The sequence below is a fragment of the Cylas formicarius genome, unplaced genomic scaffold (assembly GCF_029955315.1).
Source record: "Cylas formicarius isolate icCylForm1 unplaced genomic scaffold, icCylForm1.1 PGA_scaffold_5__7_contigs__length_24384050, whole genome shotgun sequence".
NCBI lineage: Eukaryota > Metazoa > Arthropoda > Insecta > Coleoptera > Brentidae > Cylas > Cylas formicarius.
Window position 1 is genome coordinate 3,693,699 of NW_026844341.1, and position 18,689 is coordinate 3,712,387.

General features: G+C 34.6%; 1 protein-coding gene across 1 annotated transcript in view; it reads left to right on the forward strand.

Annotated features, from left to right (window-relative positions):
- The window catches only part of LOC132702140 (TATA-binding protein-associated factor 2N), an 81,203-nt gene that overhangs the window by 19,329 nt on the left and 43,185 nt on the right, over positions 1 to 18,689 (forward strand). The window lies entirely within an intron of this gene.

The following is an 18,689-nucleotide window of genomic DNA, read 5'->3' on the forward strand; positions in this document are numbered from 1 at the left end:
ATGAATAATATACATAAAAAAAATAAAAACAATGGTTTTAAAATCATAGACATTTGAAGCAGAAAAGTCACAGTTAGGACGAAATCACCCATATAGCAAATGTCAAAGATATTTATTTCGAGTAAGTAAAAAATATCTCTGAAGCTGCTAAAGCTGGAACAATGAGGACAGTAATGTTTGTCAAACGATATTTACAATTCTGGTGATCTTTCACTAATGTACTTCTGAAGTCATCTATGTCTCGTAAATTCTGAGATAATACGAATATTTTTATTGACAGTGGTAAATCCGCCAACACTGACGTTAGCTTTTTTGGAATTTTGCATGTTTAAAAACCTGCAGGTATTGGATTTTATCGTCTCAGCTTCTGCTGTTTTGCAGATATTTAAACGTTTCAGTACTTTTTACAGAACAAGCGATATTGCGTATACTCAGTAATTATTAAAAACAAAACATAAACAAAAATAAATAGCGTATTCCAATTAAAATAGCAAAATTATGACGTGTAAAGTAAAAGTGGTAAATCTGACAACATTGTTCTAAGCATTTTTCAATTGTCAATATTCGCAAACCGCCAGGAATGAAATTTTATCATTCCAATTCTGGCAGTTTTAGAGATATTTAAGTGTTCATGTATTTCTTACTATAATATAGCAATAAAAATAATAATATGCTTATCAGTAGAAAAGAATAATTACAAATTCAAAATAATATATTACATGGAAAATATATCTACAAAATAAACAAATGAAGATTCCCCCTAAAACCCTACAGTTTTACGGGATCCCATTTAAAAAGTTTGTCCTGCCACATATTGCTGGAAATAACTAATGCCAATAAATGTTTACAGGAATTTATATAAAATACAAAGTCTAAATTACATAATATAACGATTTTAAAAGCTGCAAAAATTTGACATTGCAAGCAAACCAATCTTGTCTGCTAATGTTAGACTTTTTATTTTTGACATTCTTTAACTTTTTCTTGTGATTTATTTTTTTCGATTTCTTCTTTTTCTTTATGCCTTTGTACTTATTAAGTTATTTATTGCTTCGAGGCTGACATATACAATACACTTTATTAGACGTTTTTTAAAAGTACCTAACATTATACATATACATATAGAATACACTTTATTAGACGTTTTTTAAAAGTACCTAACATTATCAATCTCTGCCTTAAATTATCATCTAGAAAACACCTGTACAGAAGAATATAAACATTTTTAGGAAATGCTTTTGCATAATTTTCTATTTTTTTAGATTTATCCCTTCCCATCCCATTTTCTGTATAAACTTTTAATTAAAATTTCAATAACCTTTATGTCCGCAGCATAAACAATTTTTGTTTCATAATTATAACTTTCCTTATTGAAGATTACACTGCCATCAATCCTATTTAATCGCCAAAATTGTATATTAAGTCATATCCGAGTATGCTAAATGAAGATGTGTCTGGAATGTGAAATGACTATGTAAAAATAAAGCAATCATATTCAAAGGTATGTTCATTAAGTTCCTTAAATATTTTATTTTCGGCTCTTTTTTGTCTCTAATATAAGGATCCATATTTTACCATATAATTTAATTCCAGTCAAACTTAATTAATATATTGAAATTTCTAGGTTGAAATTAGTACAGAAAACACACATTCTGTTTTCTGTTTGTAGTTTTGCCCAACAGCTCCACAATATCATATGAACTTATAGGTCTGTTGTTGTTTCTAATCCATATACGTATTTCTTCAATGTAGTATGTATTTAATGGCCCCATGTAAGTATTGTCTAATGGCTGCAATTTATGAGTCGTATGTGGAGGTAACGAAACTATATCATCGGTATTTTCGCTTGGAATATCTATTACATCGATATTGTGAGTATGACTATAGTGTCCATCTAGTATCAGTAAAACCCTTGATTCAGGAGTCGGGACGGTATTTTGAATGAAGTGCTTGAACCAGTCTGTAAGGATGTTCATTTGAATCTGCAATGATCCCAAATCCAAATGCTCTGGCAGAAGATGTACCACTTTTTTCCAGCTATACCTAATGCACCTAAGGGTATCTGGAAATTGTTTCCCTTTGCTAGTATGCACGCCATTCGGCGAAGATAAGTTCTTGTTAAACCGTGAAATATGCTCTCCATCATTAATATATATTTTACAGCTTCTGTCACGTTTTCTTCATCGCAGTTTTTTTATTTCACGGTTGATTATGAAGCAGACATTCTAAAAACAAACATACCATATAATGTTTTAATGAAATAGTAGCAAATGCCTAACATGTGAAATACAAAAACCTAATTATAGAATATTCCAACTACCGGGTATCACGATCTTTGTATTCTGACTTAAAAAAATGGACACTTTAAATTTAAATTATCTAAACCATCTTTGCGACAAGTGCTTGGTAAATATTATGCTAAATTACAGGATACGGATCGGCGTCCTTAATATAACTCTGTAGTTTGGCATTTTGGTTCTTTAAGCCCTATAGACACGATACCAGCTATTTTTCCCGAATTTGTGACCGTAAATCGGCGCAAGCAGTTTGTTTTTATAAACCTATTGGTTTAACCTCCATTCAAAATGTAAATAAAGTCGAACTCATGAAATGTGACTCTAAAAGTGTAAATATAACTTTGCGGTAATAGATGGAAAACATCTGAGTGGAAAAAATGTTCAACAAGCACCCCATATAGACAGAACGCCCATTCTTTCATCGCAAGTCTAGTAATTGTAGAGTTTCGCCTCCCAAATATATAATTATGAAAAGTAGCAATTGACAATTTCATTAAAAAATTGTAAGTATCGGAAAATGTAACCAAGCAAATTAAAACAAGCCAATAAAAAATTAGTCCTAAATGTAATAGAATTAACATTACCAAACCCTGAAAAGTGTAGTTTATTGTCTCAAAATTTAAAAAACATTTTGCTAACAAAAATTGCATGGCGGCTGCCGCAAAAAATTCACTGTTAAACAGCAATTAAATGCTAAAAATATGATCTAATCTAGTACTGACTTTTGGCATAGGTAATACCTTGTATATTAATCTGTTAGAGTTGAAGTGAGGGTCCAATCTTTCTGGGCAAAGGGTCCTAAGAAGGGCCATTTGTTTTGGAGGTCATGGTAGTGATAACATGATGTGCTATTCAATTATTTTATATGCCAAAAGAAACTCATGATTTATTATTCGTTTATTTTTGGTCAAAGTTGTGTAGAAAGTTCATTGGCATAATTAGGCCGTTTAGAAAAAAAAAATTCATTATTTCTGTTCCCACAGGAATAATCGCACATTTTTGGCGTCCCTATGAATCGCAGTGAATTTGCAGGCATAAGATCATTGTATCAGACAGTTAAAATTTCAACTCTACTAATTAAAATGTGGCTGTAATAAAGATTTTGTTGGAGTTAGGGTTTCAACAAAAAATAGACAAAATAAATTAGTTTCTCGAGAACCGAATTAGACCAATATGTCAGAAAATTACGTTCTATTGTAAACAATTGTCGAAATTTGCATTTGCCAAATTTTCGGTAAATACGGAACAATGGCAAAAGATATGCTCGATCAAATTGTGTATGCGAAGCCTAGCGCTGCGGCGCACGATTTTTCACCGGAAATTAAAAATATCTCGGATGTATGTGTGTGTGTAAGTACATACGCGTCACGCCCCACTAAAAATACAATGAGTTTTGTGAAATGATGAATGTAAAGTGTGACAACGGGGCCTTTGCCAGGACAAAATGGGTCGCAACTTCCCATTTCAATGTGGGGAAATTTCAAATGTTGTAATATTTCGCAGCCAATGATGGACGTTGCTTATTTCCTGCTATTTATTATTATTTATTAGAAACACGTCGAACTAAATCGACAACGTAGAAAACTAGAAATCTAGTTATCCACGGACGGTACTCATTACAATTAAAAATGATTTGTATAAAAAGTATCACTTAACGTCAAGATAGAAAACAAAATCTAAATTGTGACATTTTCGAAAATTTTATTATTACAATATTTATTGTAAAAGATTGAATAAAGCTTAAAATAAGCATATCAGAGGACTACAATAAAATTCAGTTCCAATAAGTTTTTTAGCCTTTTTTTGGTATTAGTTATAACTAAATACTTAACTAATTATCTGGTTTGGTAGTTCAGCATTTTTGCAAAAAAATGAACAGCTACAATTTGCGACTGAATCGTTTTAAAAATTAACAACTTAACGATTTTAAATGGATCACCCTGTATATTTCTATTTAAGTTGAAAGTAATTATCATTCTATCCCGACAGTAACTCAATATAATAATTAATTTTTGCTCTGTACCTGAAAATGTTTTTTCTTAACTGATTTGTAATTGCTGTCCAAGCAAAACCGGAATGGTTTCTGTTAAGTGAAAATATTTATTTTTCGATTCTTCGTCTTAAATTATTCATATTTTCTGGGCAATCGTAACACATTTTGTTTTTTAAGTAACCTCATAAGAACAGGTCAAGGGCATCTGAATCAGGTTTTTAAGTGTGTTTATTTTTGGTTTTGAACATCCCTGCACTAGTTCAGGTCGCAGCAGTAAAAGTAATTTTGTTTAAATTTTTTTATCATTTTGAAGATCTGCGTCATTTCTTGATGACACTGAAGTAGCTAATCGTCAGTTCAATTTTGTACTGGCAAAAATTTGCAGAAGGTATTATGAAGTATTATGAATTTGTAGCATCTGAAATTGATATCTAGGTATTTTTTCTGTCCTGTCCTGTACCTTCAATATTAAGCAACGTTTTTAATTCTTTAATCCTTTTAACTTCCAGCTACTGTTCTTGTTTTTTTTTAATACTTTTTTTCTTTATTTCACGATGGCGATATTCACGTCTAATTTGTGATCCATTTTCATTATTTAAAACAAAAATGCAAACCTTTTCGTGTTTTGATCTTCCGACTAGCCCATATTATAAAGAAATTGTATTTTTAGAAAATATATTTAGTCATCCTGACACTATTAATGTTTATTAGAGAGCTATTAAAGCTTATAAACAACGTTTAGTTTTCCAACGCAATAATGATGTGGATCATTAAATTATACTTTTTAATAATAACCTCGAATTATTTTAAAGACGCCTAAACCAAATAGGGATAAACTGTATGTTTTTGAAATCGGATGGAAACCAAAATCTCTTTCCTCCCTGTATTAGCATTATAAGTTTTGTTAAGAGATTAAATAATTAAGATAGGTAAGTTCGTTTTGTGGTAAATGTTTTACAAGTCAGATTTAAAGGATGTTGATGTCTAAGAGACTTTAACTTTAGTCTTTTGTGTAACTAGTTCGATCATATTTTCCTTTCATTTTCCATTTCATTCCTTTACTTTGAAGTCTCTCACTTTTCTTAGAAGATATAGCTAAGGGATAAACAGCATCGGCGTAGGACAATCTAGAGATAGTTCTAAATTGGAGTTAATGACATCACTAATTGGATAAAGTTGCCTTAGTATACCGTATTAAAATTGACTTACTCATTTCCTATCTTTGAAAACTCTTTTAAAAAAGAGTTGAAAAAAGTTGCTATAATGTTTCTACCAATTTGACCAAATATAAACATACTAAGATGGTAAAAATTGTAAAAATACAATAAAAGTAACTACTACTATGGAGGCCTATGTCGATAATATAGGAACTTATGAAACAAAACAACAACAAAAAAATTCTCATTATAACCTTCCTCGACATTTAAAACCAACATGGCCGCTGACAGATCATCAATAAGTTTGGTATGAGGGCAATATTTTCTCAAAATATGCCTAGTTTTCGTTAAATGTTTTGGAAACATAGGTTAAGTGTGTGGAAATCTTACCTGTTTCGTTAGGTAAAACTATTTAAGCTGTTTAACAAAGGTTTAATATGTTTCATATTCGAAAGTTTTCATAGCCCCTGTTATACCCAGCATCGCAAGTATATAGACTCTGTTTAATGCTTTGATGTTGGTTTGCCTGTTCAGGGCTATCCACCAAACGATCGAAGCGTAAGTGGTTTGTGGGACCATCTGATCATAATGGGCCTTAGCCCCCCGTTTGTCCAAACATGCTTCTACAAGCCCAAAAGGTATCAGTAGCCTTCTGAACCTGTCTATTGATGTGTGTGTTCCAGTTGAGTTTGCTATCTAGAGGTGCAACCGTGAACTTTCTCTACATATTTTCTTTAAATAAATAATTGGTTCGCAAATTAAATTCGTAGCGCTAGTATCATTGGGCACCAAGTTCCGTGATTTCTCTCCATTCCGCCCTCTCTCGAGTATCTGAGGAAGTAATCTATATTTCTTACACCTGGCTTCGAGCGACAGCTGTGGCATCGTATCGTTTTCTCCTTCCTGTTCCTTGGTAGAACCGCAGTGTTGTAGCTAGCCAAAAGTTATTAGCCTACCGGCTTTTTCTTCAGTCATCGCTTTGCGGATATAGGGTTAAATTCATTTGGAAGTGTTCTCAGCGATTTGGTGATTACGTTGCTGTTCGTATTTTTGGTTCTTTTGGAGAACTGGCCACACTTACACTGTAAGAGGATTTGACGGCTACCTGCCGCCCACCAAGCTTTCACCCTCAAGAACATCCACCGAGGTAAAGTCTTTAATTATTTAGCTTTTGTTGTCTTTATCATTCTATTCACTCTTTAAGGTGTCAATAAATTTTTCGGCACGGTTTTGGAATTTTGCCGCTGTCGGCTTATACGCGGAAACTTTATAAGGTCCTTGGAGCACTCGTACTCTCTTTTGAGCAACCATACTCTTCTTGGAGCACCCGTACTCTCCTTGGAGCGCCCGTACTTTCCTTGGAACCCTCTTAGAGCATCCGTACTCTCTTTGGAGCATCCATACTCTCCTTGGAGCACCTTGGTGTCCTTGGAACATCGGTACCCCGTTTAGGAGGGCTCGTGTTTTGGAAGCATCCGTATCGGTGTATTCTAGGAGGAGCTAAACTTCAATGCTTTGAAAATTTATATATAATTATTTGCAAGAAGTTGACGCTTGTAGTACTGAGTACTAACGTTGTCGAGTTATTAATAGTTATTTGTATTGTCCTTGTTAGCCTGTGGTGATCACCGAAGGGAATTTTTTTTGTGTATTTCTATTATTTTGAAAATTTTGTATTAAACGGGCGTTCAACTTGATTTGAGGAAGGCGATATAATTATGCGGAATTTATTTCGGTACGTGGACGTGTAATTTCTTATTTTCGCCGAATAATAAATAAGGTACTTTCACGATTAACTTTTATCGATTGTGCCAATTTAAATTTAATATTATTATTTTATCGCGAAACATCGGGTTCTTCAGGCCATCTGAGAGACTGGAAGGTCTGCTACTTCCTGGCGCCCTAAGGCTAAATAGTGCTATATTTTCTTTATTATTATTTATCGAATTCTGAGCACTATGGGTAACTAATTTGCAAGCACCCAGGGACCCAGTTTTGCAAAAAAATTATTCTCTTAATTTTTTTTACCTATCTATTTATTTATTTATTGTTTTTACCTTTTTTTTCTCCCTCTTTCTTGTCATAGTTATTTCTTGTTTTGTTCTTTTCTAAAAGGTATTTCACGTTGCTTTTATATATCGTTAAGATCAGGAGGTGCGTGACAATTTAGAGTCTCATGTCCGGTCTTGGTCGAGTGAGTATACGTATAGCGGACGCATCCTGAGACTCGACAAGCTTAAGATACGCCGCTTTCTCACGCCTCAACGAACATAATACAAAATTTCCCTAAAGAGTGTCAGTAAGCCAAGGAGCATGAGGCTCACTCACTCCCACGGAACGCACAGGAGCATGGCTATCGAATATTTTAACCAAATTTATTACAATAAACCCAGTAATCGTGCTGTAATACTATAAACGACGAACTAAGCAAACTAAAATAGATTGTAAAGAAAGTTTTTAGATAACTTCTGACGTGTAACTTGTCTCACCCACTAGTACGAGCTTGTTCGAAGCATGCAGGAACTCAAAGCCGTTTCGCCATACAATCAAATTTCAGCCGACAAATCAGATAGCGACCTTTTGACCCAGAATAGACGCATCGTGATTGATTTTTCCGCGGCGATGCCACCGTCACCTAACCTCGTCAACGTTCCACCCCCGTGGTTCTTATTGGGTTGTTGTTTATCCGGAAAAGTGTGCTCAGAAAAAAAAAACGAGACTGTTTGTGACGTCCCGGCAACATGACCGAATTTCTGTCACGGCCGGTTGATTCGGCGTTATCGAAGTTTTATTATATTTGAGTCCCTCTATCAGGGAATTGATTCTGTCCCATTTTTCAGTTTCGATTGTCTGCCCCGACGTAGAGAAAAAACGATCGCAGCAAAATCATTGAGACATAATAAAATCCGTTACTTTCTAAGCAATACACCGGTCAAAAAATTTTTTTTTTGGCTGTAAGCATGAAATATGGCCGAACAGATCCGTACTTTGCTTAGAATTGCATTATTTGGGATTTTGTTAGGAAAGATACTAAACAATATTTATTTCTTTATACATGTATTTATGTTTAAATCTAAAAAAAATTACAAATCATTTTTATTATCTACTTAAATTACTTAAAATTATTCACATAATATATCAGTATCACTATCGCTATCATCGCCTGTTCTAATTATTATTTGTTCTATATTATTTGCAATATGGATATACGATTCTTCTGCTTTTTCTATATGTTTAACAGAATTTGCCCAACTTTGTGGAGGGATGTTAAAAACTTCGGTTTCTATAGGTTTGAGGACATTGGAGTTAACACGGGAAAAAATATTGTTACGAAGAATGGCAGATTTCAGTTGGAGCCAAACATGATCAATGGAATTAAATATACAGTGGTAAGGTGGAAGCCTTAAAATTGTATGCCCTAGATTTTTTGCATAATTATCACAGACGTATTCTTTTTGTAGGTTCAAGCTTTGTAGAACCTCAGTTAATTGCTTTTTGGTATAATCTTCGTGAAAATAAATGTCATTATTATACACGTAGTTTGAATTGTTGGTTTTGTGTCACATGAGGAAGGGGTTCTAGTCAACTGTCTACTGTGATAACTTGCATTGTCCATTACAATGACGGTATTAGGAGGAATGTTTGAAACTAGTTTGTTTTTAAACCAATTTTCAAATAAATCAGCGGTGGTGTCTTTAATATTTTTCGCAGGCAGAGAAAGTCCATTTGGAATCCAACCATCTTTAGAGCCAGCATCCAAAATAGTTATTCTTTTACTTCTTTTTGATGGCGCGTTTGTTTTACACTTATCAGTTGAGTCAACCCAACCCTTTTCCGGGGTATTACAAGTGTCGAACCAGGTTTCATCCAACTAAATAATTGGCCTTTGTTGATCTCTGTAAATCCTAATTTTTTCAAGATATTCCAGTGGCCGTTTCGGAATTCTAAAAGATTCTATTAAAACTTGCCTTTTGTCAATTTTACACTTCCATGTCAGCATCGCTTCTTTTTTTCCTCGCTGAAATGGGATTATTCACAATTTTCCATACAGTTGATGTTGGAATTTTCGTCAATGTGGCTGTTTCTTCTAAATATGCTTACTTGCTGGCACCACGTTCAACGAGAGTTAAATAAACATTGTTTATAACTTCCTTAGTCTCAATAGAATTATGTTTTCTACATTTGGGAGGGAGCATCTCCTGAGATACAATAGACTCGCACATATTTTGCATAATTCGCACACGATTCAACACACGCTGTATTACACAGGAAATAAGAATGATTACTAATAAACTTAAACTAAGTAGTATACCAAACCAAAAAATATTAAACAGGGGTAGGTATAAAATTATTTTCTATTACGGACCACAATTTTACCTAAATTTAAATTCCGAAACCAGGTAATACTCTTGTTGCATTGTATGGTAATGACCACCCTTGTATAATCCCATCCAAAAGCAATTGGTCCCTTTCTTATACGTATGAACAGACTTTAACTGGTTTTTCTCAGCTGTATTTTGTGTATTACTTAGTTAGAAAATGGCATCAAGGCACTATAAATATGATGTTGATACATTTTGTTTCATTTGTGGTGAAGTTGGAAGTAAAAAATTTGAAGCTTTACGAAGCCTATGCAGTCTATTTTATCCTAAAAATCAGTAACCGGGATCAAAATTGGGTACCACACTGATAATAATAAACGGTAATAAACGGAAATTTAACATTTTTAAAAATGTAGTTCAAATTTAAAACACAATAGTCGTCATTATGTTATTTCTAACCTGGTATAGAGTAGAAAATCGACGTGTGAATTTTGTGGTGCTAAGGCTTGCAGGGAACCTAGTAATCCAAGTAAGCGTCGATCTGGTGAAAACGCTGAAAAATTTTTTTATCCTGATCTTCCTTCGACGTCTTTTCCCGCGCCATTACGTTCAGATAGCTTAAAAGCTCAAGCGTCACAAATGTCAACAGAATCCGGTACACCACTAACCAATACTGATAGTAGTGAACTCATGATAAAATCCCAAAGTTTTGGGCCACATTTTATCAATCCTACTCAATTTAATCATTTAGTCTAGACTTGAACCTATCCAAGAATAAAGCGGATATTCTAGATTCAGGACTGAAGCAATGGAGAGCTATATAAAAGTTTTTCATGTTTTTTTCACATAAGCCGGTATTTGTTACTGCAACGTGACTGCAAGTTTAAAAGCAGTTCTGCTTCACAACGGAAATGAATTGCTTTCCTCATTCTGTATTGTTCAAAAAAAGAAATAATGCCTTGAAAATAATACTAGTAAAATTGAAATACACAGAAATTGGTGATTTTAAAACGGGGGTTTTCTGGCGGGAATGTAGGGTGGATATACTAAATAGCAGAGCAGATTCAATACATTATCAACAGAGTAGCCTGATCGAGTCGAATTTCATGTTGGAAAACATAACGTAATGTGGGAACCAATCGTACAGCTTCAAAATGTACTGATGCCACCATTACATATAAAATTAGACTTAATGAAGCAATTTCTGAAAGCTGTGAATCCGAATTCCGAAGCTCTTAAATATTGAGTAAAAGTTAAAGGAGGCATTTTCGTTTGACCGCAAATGAAGCAAATAATGAAAAATGAAGACTTCACTAGGCTTCTAAGCGCTTGTAAAAAACTAGCCTGGAAGAGTTTTAAAACAGTAGTCGGCGACTTCCTCGAAAATCATAGAGCTGATAATTATAAATAATTGATTAAAAACAGGATTCAAAGCCATAAAACTTACCATTTAGACGAATTAAAAGATGTACAATGGTGCCTACGCCGAAGGCCAAGGAGAACATTTTCACCAAGACGTGATGAACTTTGAACAGCGTTTTCACGGGACGTACAACGAGAATATGATGGGACATTATATTTGAGGTTTAATAGGAATATTTTTGAAAAAAAACCGATAGTAATGTTTCATTTAAAAAGTATAGAACACCGGGTATATGGTTGATAATAAAAAAAAGGTTTATACACGAACACTTCTAGACAGAATTTCTCTACCGCTGGAGGGAGTGAATTTATGTATAGAATGGTTTGAAACTCACACTATACATTTGTTAAACCTTCGATATGCTAATGAAACCTTCATCATCTGGAATCGCACCGATGATAGATTAAATTTAGCGTTGAGAAAAAAATAACCGCTGCCGATCGTTTCCAGATGTCCTAGTAAGTAGAAATAATGCCTCTATGAGCACCTCTATATATAGAAAACCTATGCATACCCAGCATCGCAAGTATATAGACTCTGTTTAATGCTTTGATGTTGGTTTGCCTGTTCAGGGCTATCCACCAAACGATCGAAGCGTAAGTGGTTTGTGGGACCATCTGATCATAATGGGCCTTAGCCCCCCGTTTGTCCAAACATGCTTCTACAAGCCCAAAAGGTATCAGTAGCCTTCTGAACCTGTCTATTGATGTGTGTGTTCCAGTTGAGTTTGCTATCTAGAGGTGCAACCGTGAACTTTCTCTACATATTTTCTTTAAATAAATAATTGGTTCGCAAATTAAATTCGTAGCGCTAGTATCATTGGGCACCAAGTTCCGTGATTTCTCTCCATTCCGCCCTCTCTCGAGTATCTGAGGAAGTAATCTATATTTCTTACACCTGGCTTCGAGCGACAGCTGTGGCATCGTATCGTTTTCTCCTTCCTGTTCCTTGGTAGAACCGCAGTGTTGTAGCTAGCCAAAAGTTATTAGCCTACCGGCTTTTTCTTCAGTCATCGCTTTGCGGATATAGGGTTAAATTCATTTGGAAGTGTTCTCAGCGATTTGGTGATTACGTTGCTGTTCGTATTTTTGGTTCTTTTGGAGAACTGGCCACACTTACACTGTAAGAGGATTTGACGGCTACCTGCCGCCCACCAAGCTTTCACCCTCAAGAACATCCACCGAGGTAAAGTCTTTAATTATTTAGCTTTTGTTGTCTTTATCATTCTATTCACTCTTTAAGGTGTCAATAAATTTTTCGGCACGGTTTTGGAATTTTGCCGCTGTCGGCTTATACGCGGAAACTTTATAAGGTCCTTGGAGCACTCGTACTCTCTTTTGAGCAACCATACTCTTCTTGGAGCACCCGTACTCTCCTTGGAGCGCCCGTACTTTCCTTGGAACCCTCTTAGAGCATCCGTACTCTCTTTGGAGCATCCATACTCTCCTTGGAGCACCTTGGTGTCCTTGGAACATCGGTACCCCGTTTAGGAGGGCTCGTGTTTTGGAAGCATCCGTATCGGTGTATTCTAGGAGGAGCTAAACTTCAATGCTTTGAAAATTTATATATAATTATTTGCAAGAAGTTGACGCTTGTAGTACTGAGTACTAACGTTGTCGAGTTATTAATAGTTATTTGTATTGTCCTTGTTAGCCTGTGGTGATCACCGAAGGGAATTTTTTTTGTGTATTTCTATTATTTTGAAAATTTTGTATTAAACGGGCGTTCAACTTGATTTGAGGAAGGCGATATAATTATGCGGAATTTATTTCGGTACGTGGACGTGTAATTTCTTATTTTCGCCGAATAATAAATAAGGTACTTTCACGATTAACTTTTATCGATTGTGCCAATTTAAATTTAATATTATTATTTTATCGCGAAACATCGGGTTCTTCAGGCCATCTGAGAGACTGGAAGGTCTGCTACTTCCTGGCGCCCTAAGGCTAAATAGTGCTATATTTTCTTTATTATTATTTATCGAATTCTGAGCACTATGGGTAACTAATTTGCAAGCACCCAGGGACCCAGTTTTGCAAAAAAATTATTCTCTTAATTTTTTTTACCTATCTATTTATTTATTTATTGTTTTTACCTTTTTTTTCTCCCTCTTTCTTGTCATAGTTATTTCTTGTTTTGTTCTTTTCTAAAAGGTATTTCACGTTGCTTTTATATATCGTTAAGATCAGGAGGTGCGTGACAATTTAGAGTCTCATGTCCGGTCTTGGTCGAGTGAGTATACGTATAGCGGACGCATCCTGAGACTCGACAAGCTTAAGATACGCCGCTTTCTCACGCCTCAACGAACATAATACAAAATTTCCCTAAAGAGTGTCAGTAAGCCAAGGAGCATGAGGCTCACTCACTCCCACGGAACGCACAGGAGCATGGCTATCGAATATTTTAACCAAATTTATTACAATAAACCCAGTAATCGTGCTGTAATACTATAAACGACGAACTAAGCAAACTAAAATAGATTGTAAAGAAAGTTTTTAGATAACTTCTGACGTGTAACTTGTCTCACCCACTAGTACGAGCTTGTTCGAAGCATGCAGGAACTCAAAGCCGTTTCGCCATACAATCAAATTTCAGCCGACAAATCAGATAGCGACCTTTTGACCCAGAATAGACGCATCGTGATTGATTTTTCCGCGGCGATGCCACCGTCACCTAACCTCGTCAACGTTCCACCCCCGTGGTTCTTATTGGGTTGTTGTTTATCCGGAAAAGTGTGCTCAGAAAAAAAAAACGAGACTGTTTGTGACGTCCCGGCAACATGACCGAATTTCTGTCACGGCCGGTTGATTCGGCGTTATCGAAGTTTTATTATATTTGAGTCCCTCTATCAGGGAATTGATTCTGTCCCATTTTTCAGTTTCGATTGTCTGCCCCGACGTAGAGAAAAAACGATCGCAGCAAAATCATTGAGACATAATAAAATCCGTTACTTTCTAAGCAATACACCGGTCAAAAAATTTTTTTTTTGGCTGTAAGCATGAAATATGGCCGAACAGATCCGTACTTTGCTTAGAATTGCATTATTTGGGATTTTGTTAGGAAAGATACTAAACAATATTTATTTCTTTATACATGTATTTATGTTTAAATCTAAAAAAAATTACAAATCATTTTTATTATCTACTTAAATTACTTAAAATTATTCACATAATATATCAGTATCACTATCGCTATCATCGCCTGTTCTAATTATTATTTGTTCTATATTATTTGCAATATGGATATACGATTCTTCTGCTTTTTCTATATGTTTAACAGAATTTGCCCAACTTTGTGGAGGGATGTTAAAAACTTCGGTTTCTATAGGTTTGAGGACATTGGAGTTAACACGGGAAAAAATATTGTTACGAAGAATGGCAGATTTCAGTTGGAGCCAAACATGATCAATGGAATTAAATATACAGTGGTAAGGTGGAAGCCTTAAAATTGTATGCCCTAGATTTTTTGCATAATTATCACAGACGTATTCTTTTTGTAGGTTCAAGCTTTGTAGAACCTCAGTTAATTGCTTTTTGGTATAATCTTCGTGAAAATAAATGTCATTATTATACACGTAGTTTGAATTGTTGGTTTTGTGTCACATGAGGAAGGGGTTCTAGTCAACTGTCTACTGTGATAACTTGCATTGTCCATTACAATGACGGTATTAGGAGGAATGTTTGAAACTAGTTTGTTTTTAAACCAATTTTCAAATAAATCAGCGGTGGTGTCTTTAATATTTTTCGCAGGCAGAGAAAGTCCATTTGGAATCCAACCATCTTTAGAGCCAGCATCCAAAATAGTTATTCTTTTACTTCTTTTTGATGGCGCGTTTGTTTTACACTTATCAGTTGAGTCAACCCAACCCTTTTCCGGGGTATTACAAGTGTCGAACCAGGTTTCATCCAACTAAATAATTGGCCTTTGTTGATCTCTGTAAATCCTAATTTTTTCAAGATATTCCAGTGGCCGTTTCGGAATTCTAAAAGATTCTATTAAAACTTGCCTTTTGTCAATTTTACACTTCCATGTCAGCATCGCTTCTTTTTTTCCTCGCTGAAATGGGATTATTCACAATTTTCCATACAGTTGATGTTGGAATTTTCGTCAATGTGGCTGTTTCTTCTAAATATGCTTACTTGCTGGCACCACGTTCAACGAGAGTTAAATAAACATTGTTTATAACTTCCTTAGTCTCAATAGAATTATGTTTTCTACATTTGGGAGGGAGCATCTCCTGAGATACAATAGACTCGCACATATTTTGCATAATTCGCACACGATTCAACACACGCTGTATTACACAGGAAATAAGAATGATTACTAATAAACTTAAACTAAGTAGTATACCAAACCAAAAAATATTAAACAGGGGTAGGTATAAAATTATTTTCTATTACGGACCACAATTTTACCTAAATTTAAATTCCGAAACCAGGTAATACTCTTGTTGCATTGTATGGTAATGACCACCCTTGTATAATCCCATCCAAAAGCAATTGGTCCCTTTCTTATACGTATGAACAGACTTTAACTGGTTTTTCTCAGCTGTATTTTGTGTATTACTTAGTTAGAAAATGGCATCAAGGCACTATAAATATGATGTTGATACATTTTGTTTCATTTGTGGTGAAGTTGGAAGTAAAAAATTTGAAGCTTTACGAAGCCTATGCAGTCTATTTTATCCTAAAAATCAGTAACCGGGATCAAAATTGGGTACCACACTGATAATAATAAACGGTAATAAACGGAAATTTAACATTTTTAAAAATGTAGTTCAAATTTAAAACACAATAGTCGTCATTATGTTATTTCTAACCTGGTATAGAGTAGAAAATCGACGTGTGAATTTTGTGGTGCTAAGGCTTGCAGGGAACCTAGTAATCCAAGTAAGCGTCGATCTGGTGAAAACGCTGAAAAATTTTTTTATCCTGATCTTCCTTCGACGTCTTTTCCCGCGCCATTACGTTCAGATAGCTTAAAAGCTCAAGCGTCACAAATGTCAACAGAATCCGGTACACCACTAACCAATACTGATAGTAGTGAACTCATGATAAAATCCCAAAGTTTTGGGCCACATTTTATCAATCCTACTCAATTTAATCATTTAGTCTAGACTTGAACCTATCCAAGAATAAAGCGGATATTCTAGATTCAGGACTGAAGCAATGGAGAGCTATATAAAAGTTTTTCATGTTTTTTTCACATAAGCCGGTATTTGTTACTGCAACGTGACTGCAAGTTTAAAAGCAGTTCTGCTTCACAACGGAAATGAATTGCTTTCCTCATTCTGTATTGTTCAAAAAAAGAAATAATGCCTTGAAAATAATACTAGTAAAATTGAAATACACAGAAATTGGTGATTTTAAAACGGGGGTTTTCTGTCGGGAATGTAGGGTGGATATACTAAATAGCAGAGCAGATTCAATACATTATCAACAGAGTAGCCTGATCGAGTCGAATTTCATGTTGGAAAACATAACGTAATGTGGGAACCAATCGTACAGCTTCAAAATGTACTGATGCCACCATTACATATAAAATTAGACTTAATGAAGCAATTTCTGAAAGCTGTGAATCCGAATTCCGAAGCTCTTAAATATTGAGTAAAAGTTAAAGGAGGCATTTTCGTTTGACCGCAAATGAAGCAAATAATGAAAAATGAAGACTTCACTAGGCTTCTAAGCGCTTGTAAAAAACTAGCCTGGAAGAGTTTTAAAACAGTAGTCGGCGACTTCCTCGAAAATCATAGAGCTGATAATTATAAATAATTGATTAAAAACAGGATTCAAAGCCATAAAACTTACCATTTAGACGAATTAAAAGATGTACAATGGTGCCTACGCCGAAGGCCAAGGAGAACATTTTCACCAAGACGTGATGAACTTTGAACAGCGTTTTCACGGGACGTACAACGAGAATATGATGGGACATTATATTTGAGGTTTAATAGGAATATTTTTGAAAAAAAACCGATAGTAATGTTTCATTTAAAAAGTATAGAACACCGGGTATATGGTTGATAATAAAAAAAAGGTTTATACACGAACACTTCTAGACAGAATTTCTCTACCGCTGGAGGGAGTGAATTTATGTATAGAATGGTTTGAAACTCACACTATACATTTGTTAAACCTTCGATATGCTAATGAAACCTTCATCATCTGGAATCGCACCGATGATAGATTAAATTTAGCGTTGAGAAAAAAATAACCGCTGCCGATCGTTTCCAGATGTCCTAGTAAGTAGAAATAATGCCTCTATGAGCACCTCTATATATAGAAAACCTATGCATACCGCACAGTATTTAAATTTTGGAATAGTCCAAATACTCTGCAAAAGAGTGAACCACAATATGCACTAAGGAAGAATCACTCGATGTAGAATTAAGCATTATTAAAAATAATTTGCTGGTTACTCTCAAAATTGTAAACGGAGAGCAACAGAAGAACGATCCCCTACGTGAAGGGGATCTCAGAAAAGATCAGTCAAATAGCAAAATAATACAAAGTTAACACTGTAATAAACTCCGGGATGACATTAACTAGCCTATTTATAAAAACAAATCCAGAAACATCGATTCAAGAGAAAGAGTGTATCAAATAGCCTGTGAATATGAAGAGTCGTGTATCGGAGAAACAAAAAGACCTTATAAGCTATGTTCATTGAAAACAGTGGAAATATCTTTAGCAAACCAAGTGTAGGAATTCCTAAAGGCTCAACCAAATTGGTCAATTTTTGGAAGAAACCTGTGTTTTCATAAAAATCACAATGTTATTATAAACCTCCTAATCAACCTTAAAAAATTAGTTTTAATCTAGTCCTATTATAAATGCAGAGTTTTTATTACTTTGTCTAAGTACGCTTTGGTCGGCTGTTATACAGATAATAAATGCATTCTGATAGTTGCCAAATTGAGTTTGGTGTTATAAATGGGATGTTATAGTCTGTTTTAGAAAGGTGCAGGGAAGAATGCAGAAACAGGAAGCAATTACCTTCTGAGAAAACATCGTCCTAAAATCATTTTCTCAAAATATTGACTTCAATTAATAGTAACAGTACTGGTTTTAGGATAGACCTTACAATGCTAACATGCACCTCATGATACCAACAGGATGGTAAACGTTAGAAGGGTAGACGAAATAAAAACAGAAATTAGAAGCAAACTCGACCAGAACATTGCATGACTTTGAGTTTAAAAGATTTTTGCCAGTGACTGTAACCATTTAATTACTTATACATATATCAAAAAAATGATTTTTCGCTTGATAACTATTAAACTACATATTAGTTATAGAAGTATTTGATTTAAACCGTTAAATTCTGCTTAAAAAAGTGCTTTAAAATTGTTATTAAAAGTACAGAAATTTCCATAACAAAAAAATTTTATCAATTTGATCCACCCTATACAGGGACTTATTTGAAGTAAAATAAAATTTCTTGCGGTGCAATGCTGCTAGATTCCAAAGTACAAAACGAATTTCCGGTTTGCTTAAA